The sequence below is a fragment of the Malania oleifera genome, chromosome 8, assembly GCF_029873635.1.
Source record: "Malania oleifera isolate guangnan ecotype guangnan chromosome 8, ASM2987363v1, whole genome shotgun sequence".
Classification (NCBI taxonomy): Eukaryota; Viridiplantae; Streptophyta; class Magnoliopsida; order Santalales; family Ximeniaceae; genus Malania; species Malania oleifera.
This window is the reverse complement of record NC_080424.1, coordinates 509,533-515,514: the sequence shown is the minus strand read 5'-3', so window position 1 is coordinate 515,514 and position 5,982 is coordinate 509,533. Positions and strand designations below refer to the sequence as shown.

The following is a 5,982-nucleotide window of genomic DNA, read 5'->3' as shown; positions in this document are numbered from 1 at the left end:
GAGCACTCCGCTTATTACAGGTTTGGGCGTGGGAGAGATTCACGTCTGTAGCTCCTACGCGCCGGGGTGTCCAGCGTCTTATTAAGAGGGACCAAGACGGTCACTCGATTGACTCAGCCTCACTCACATGGAGGTAAGTAACTTCATTCACAAAGCATTCGTCGTATGAGTACTACGAATATTAATTCGCAGTACGTACTAGTCATCACACCTGTTCACTTACGTATTATTTTGTACAAGTGGAGGGATCAATTGTTGGCACCAAATGTTGCGCAACATACGCTGCCTTGGTACAGGTTCGAGTTGGATATGCACCGGGAGCATGAGGTATAGTCTCATTCAAGTGTATTCATCAGATATCCCTACACACCTCTCAAATTTTGCATATGTTTACGCGCAGTTCATATGGACGCCCTATACGGATGACATTTTTGTCGACCTACCGGTTGATTATGCAATTGGGAGGGACCTCTGGGTAGCCCGAGTGTCACTCATATGTTTTCATATTATCGAGTGGCATATCCTTGACCGAGTGATGCGTCATTTCGGCTTTCAGCAGGGCATTCCAGACCACTTTTAGACGTAGGGGGTCAATGTATGTGGGGACGACCTACACGAGATTGATGGCCGTGGTCGGCGGAACACGGATTGGGCTGCCGAGCACGTGATGTATGTGACTATGTGGGGGCATCGACGGGAGTATATCATACAAGGAGTGGAGGCGGACGGTCCAATGGGTCCGGGGGACCCATATTATACGTGGTATAGGTCCATCACACAACGCTTCATAAATAGGACGACGGTGGTTTACATGAGCCTCGTAAGAATACTTTAACACATACCTAATTTTTTACCGTTTATGTTAGGTTGTCAATGTGGTAACCACTTTTTTCGTATACTGCAGGCGGACGTACTACACCAGGTCGACCTACTCTCTTCAGACCCCGCTATGAGCGATTTAGCGAGAGTAGGTTTGGACATTGTCTACGAGGACGGGCGATAGGTCCTTACACCATGCTAGGCCCTGATACCACGAGGAGGTCGAGCAGATATCTCCAGTCGTCCGTCGAGTCCGGCCTTCTCGCCGCCCGTTGTACAGGCGGAGTACGTATTTGGGTTGTCCGTACCGTATACCCTATTAATAGCCATAAATATTGCTGGCCCGTCCAATAGACAGGCGGACGCCCCGTCTGACTCTGCTGCCATCCCGTTGATATCATACCTACTAGACGACCCTCTCGATAAGGAGGAGGTGGATGCACCCGCGTTTCCACCTCGGACTCATCTAGAGACTTCATACTACTTAGCTCCCCGTCCGCTTCGCATGGAGATAGATGATCCAATACCTATGGGTGGAGATGATGGACATGTAGCACATCGATGAGCCCGGACGCTAGACACGGAGGAGCAGCCAGGAGAGGGCAAACATAGACGGTAGCCACCCCGACACCGAAGACGACCTCCCTGCAGCACCGAGTAGGAGATCATCGTCGTATTATTTCACTTGTACATCATGTATATGTTCATTCTTTCATTTGTACATCATATATTTGTTCATTACTTCATTTGTACATCATGTATTTGTTCATAATTTCATTTGTATAGAGGACCCATATGTAAAGTGGCAAGCATCTATTTGTTCATTTTTTAGCTTGTATAGATTGTTGTATTAATTCTTATGTACAGCATTAGGATGTCCATTATTTTAAATGTATAGATGATTGTTCTATTATTTCATTTGTACAACATTATATTTTCTCCTTTTCTTCCCATCTAAAGAGCATCGTTGTATTATTTATCTATAATTACAAATATTTATTCATTTCTCACAGGATGAATATGTGAATGAAATTTGGTTATGACTGGTGTTAATGAACATTTCGTATTGTTTCCCACAGATGTATACATGAAACTGGTGAATGTAATGTTGTGAACATACTGGTATCAATTGTGTTAGATGAATGTTTTCTTTGAACAAGTGCGTGGATGGATATGCTCAATTTTTAAAGGGGACTCTGCCGAAATTTTTATAGTAATTTGATAGGTTGAATGTGTACGAAACTGGTGAATGTAACATTGTGAACATACTGATATCAATTGTGTATGATGAATGTTTTCTTTGAACAGGTGCGTGGATGGATATACTCAATTTTTAAAGAGAACTCTGTCGAAATTTTTTATAGTAATTTGATGGGTTAAATGTGTACAAAACTGGTGAATGTAATTTTTATATGCTCAATCTTCTTAAAAGATATATTACTTTTGTAATAGAGCTCCTAAGTATAAAACTAAATTGATTTTTTGAAACCTTAGCTTCTAACCTTAATCTTTGTTCAACTATCCTTCACCGCAGTTCCATTGCATGACTTATAAGCTTAATTGCACAGTAATTATTATAATTGTAAATATCCTCTTTATTTTTGTTTATAGGTATTGAAGTGTTTTTTCTCTATTCATTTGACATTTTCTTGATTTTTATAATTGTGTTAAATAAATTAGTTAACATATAATTTCGTATCATCTAGGCATATCCAAACTTTAATTAAGATACTATCCAATCCTATAATTTTTCCACTTTCCATTTTTTTTATTGCAAACTTAACTTCGTTAACACTAGTTTTATGAATAAATCTCATATTTTAACATTTTCATCATTTCTTAATTCCAAGTTTAAGTTTTCTACTTGAGTTTCATTAAATAGCTTAGAAAAAATAACTTCTTCATCCTTTTTTTAATGTCTTTTTTTTCCCCTTAACTAACACACTATTGTCCTCACTTTTTATACATTTTACATCACCTAAGTTCTACTCTTTCTTTCTCTTATTCTGAAAAATTTAAATATGTCTTGTATCCATAATTTTGTGTCTAATCTAGTATATAAATTATTAAATAATCTATGTTTAACTTCACTAGTGACTTTTTGCATCTTTTTCTCGCCTTTTAATACTTGTGTAATTTGCAAACCCAACACTATGATTAATTATCATTTCCTTTTATAACTGCAGTGAGATGTGCTCTCTCCCAATCCCCCAACTTTAGGGTAAAAGCTATAATGATATTTGATATGACCCAGAGCCTATTTAATACAGTTTTGGAGCTAGCGAAATAGAAGTATTCCCATTTTGGGGTAAAAGTAATTTCATACATGAAAATTACTGATAAGCTAGTCGATAACAAACTAGTTAAAAAAAATAAAAAGGGTAAAGGAAGATAAAGAAAACCACACAAGCTTCTTTGCTTTGCCGACCATCAGTTTCTTGGAATCTTGGAGCTGAAAATTAACAAATAAGCAGACAGAAGGTGGGGGTCAGTGTCCATACAAAATTTTGAATGCCAGATGCCAGTGTAATTAAAAATTTTAGGTACCAAGTCCATTAGCTTCCGATGTCTTCATGATTCTAAGCCTCTTCACTGTGTTGAGGAACATCCTATATACAAACCAAAAAACAAAAAAAAAATATATATATATTGTCAGCATTTACAAAACATCTAAATTTCCAACTACAATATTGTCTTTTCTTATGATGTTCTATTTGAAATGCACTACCCATAGGTCTCTACTTGTCCAAAGTACCTAGGAACTTGAATGAAACAGGCCTTAAAAGCATGGTCCAAAATGTTTAACATTAGGTTACTAGTAGTGCAGCTAGTGCTCCCACACCTAGAAATGTTGCTCGAAATAGACTATTCAATTCTTCCACGGGGCTAGCCTTGTCATTTGATATCATTCCATTTGGGGCTTAGTAGTGCATATACAAACATCAGGCATAAATATGTGCATATATACACACAAAGACACATTCACAAAAACATATATACATAAGTGTATATATATATATATATATATATATATATATATATTGCACTAGTATAATCATTTAGAATGAAATGAAAGGTGCATACTTCCAAGGAACATCTCATACGAGCATCCAGTCCCCCTCCTTATCTTCATAAGTGAGCACAAATTCGGATGATCCATCAAAAAGCTTGGAGGCCTTTCTTGCTTGCTCATCCTCTCCGCTTGAACCTAGTTACACAATCATAATTACATTTTAAAACTATAACAAAATTATCTATGCAACTCATTACTGTCCTAGTCCTACTAGTTTGACTTTGAGGTCAAAATGTTTATATCATCTTAAACCACTTGGTTCTAAAAGCTAGTCATTAGATTGAGGTGCAACAATGATTTAACAATAGTCTCACATCAAAATTTTTAAGATCGAATTAATAGAAAATAAGTAAATTACACATTACTGATATAAAATATAGAAAATAAAGATTAAGCTCACGAATGGAAGTGATGCCCGTGGTGGGATTAAAAAACATGTCCTCCAGTGCTTGGGCTAAAGTCTCATAGCAAGCATGAGCATTGAGTTCCACTTTCCTCCATATTGGCAATCCATTCATGTTAACCTTAACAAACCCAAGATGTCATTTTTTAATATTATTGTTCTTATTGCTACCATTGTATACTTTTTTCTTTGAAGTATCCTTAAATTTATCATCCTCGCATGTCTCATCTTCTTCAGAGGTCAAAGTCTTTACCTGGTTAACCAAGTTGTTCATCCTATAAGCCCTTATAGGCGGTCATCCCACAACCTGACTGCTCCCAAGGAACAAAATTAATTATAGTAATGACTAATGAGTAATATATTAGTTAAGACATGAAGAGAGAGAATAAACAGTGACATGAAGCAGCAATTATCCCAATCTTTTGGTTTTAGCCATTATCTCAATCTTTTAACAATCCAAATTAATGGTGGCAGATCCTCATGAGTTACCCTTTTGAAAGTTAACTAAATTTGAATGATTTCACAGTAGCAAGAAAGAGACGGTGTAGGAGAGAGGGACAATTTCTCAATTACACGAAACTCCACATAAAAAATAACTCTAGATGATTAGTTGATATATGTTGTGACTGGTTGCCGAGAAGATTAATTTTGCAACAAAAATGGATTAATATTTTAATAAATGGGTTTTTCTTTGCAGGTTTTGAAATCTGGGAAAATTAGAAACTTTACTTCGGTATTTTACATATGAAAATAATCAAGATTTTATCCTTTACTCTTTATCATTTCAATTTTCTCTACAATTTAAAAAAGGACGGTTAACCCTTAATAGAAGAAAATCGAAACACCCATATCAGTAAAATAAAAATGATATTAGAATTTATAGGGAAAATGGTAGAACAGAAACAGAGAGAGAGAGAGAGAGAGAGAGAGAGAGAGAGAGAGAGAGAGAGAGAGAGAGAGGATAATAGACGAACAAATCCAAAATAGGAAATGTCAGAAATGCGGAAATTAAAATCTTAACTCCATCAAAGGGAACAGGATCACTAAATCTCATTGTCAGAGAAAAACAAATGAATAATGGAAAAAGAAAACATGAGAACGAAAAGAGAACCAAAAGAGAAGAAAAGAAGCGTTATGCTTCTATAAATATTTATGCTGACAATGCCAGCAGCAGTAACAACTTCTTGGGCAACAGAATCAGCAGCTCTTTTTGTACCAAAAATAGTGGCAATAGAAGAAGCAGAAGCTCTGTTTGGAACATGTTAAACTATTTATATATTAATTATTTTTAATTAATATTTAAATATTTCTTAAAATAATAGAAGATTTTCCTATTTTATATATATAATTAGTGTATATTTATAGTGTATGACTAAGGTGTACTGAAAATCTTGCTAGTCCAAGTAGCGAGATTTAAATAAATATGGCTACTTGAAGTGGCGAAATTTAAGCAAATCTTGCTACATCGTGTAGCGAGATTTAAATGCCAGCCTCAATCTGGTACAAACACGCGGCAACCAAATTTCACTACTTCAAGTAGCGAAATTTGCATAAGGTCATATACGTCGGAAATCTCGCTACTCCAATATTTTTTGTATATATATTTTTTTAAAAGTAAAACTGGGAAAAAACTCAAATATTTTTTTTTTCCGGTTGCTCAAAGCAAACTACTCGCTTTTGAGGATTT

General features: G+C 35.9%; 1 pseudogene; it reads right to left on the bottom strand.

Annotated features, from left to right (window-relative positions):
- Positions 1-3,104: 3,104 nt before the first annotated feature.
- On the bottom strand, positions 3,105-5,855 carry LOC131161746 (auxin-responsive protein IAA13-like; annotated as a pseudogene).
- Positions 5,856-5,982: the final 127 nt, after the last annotated feature.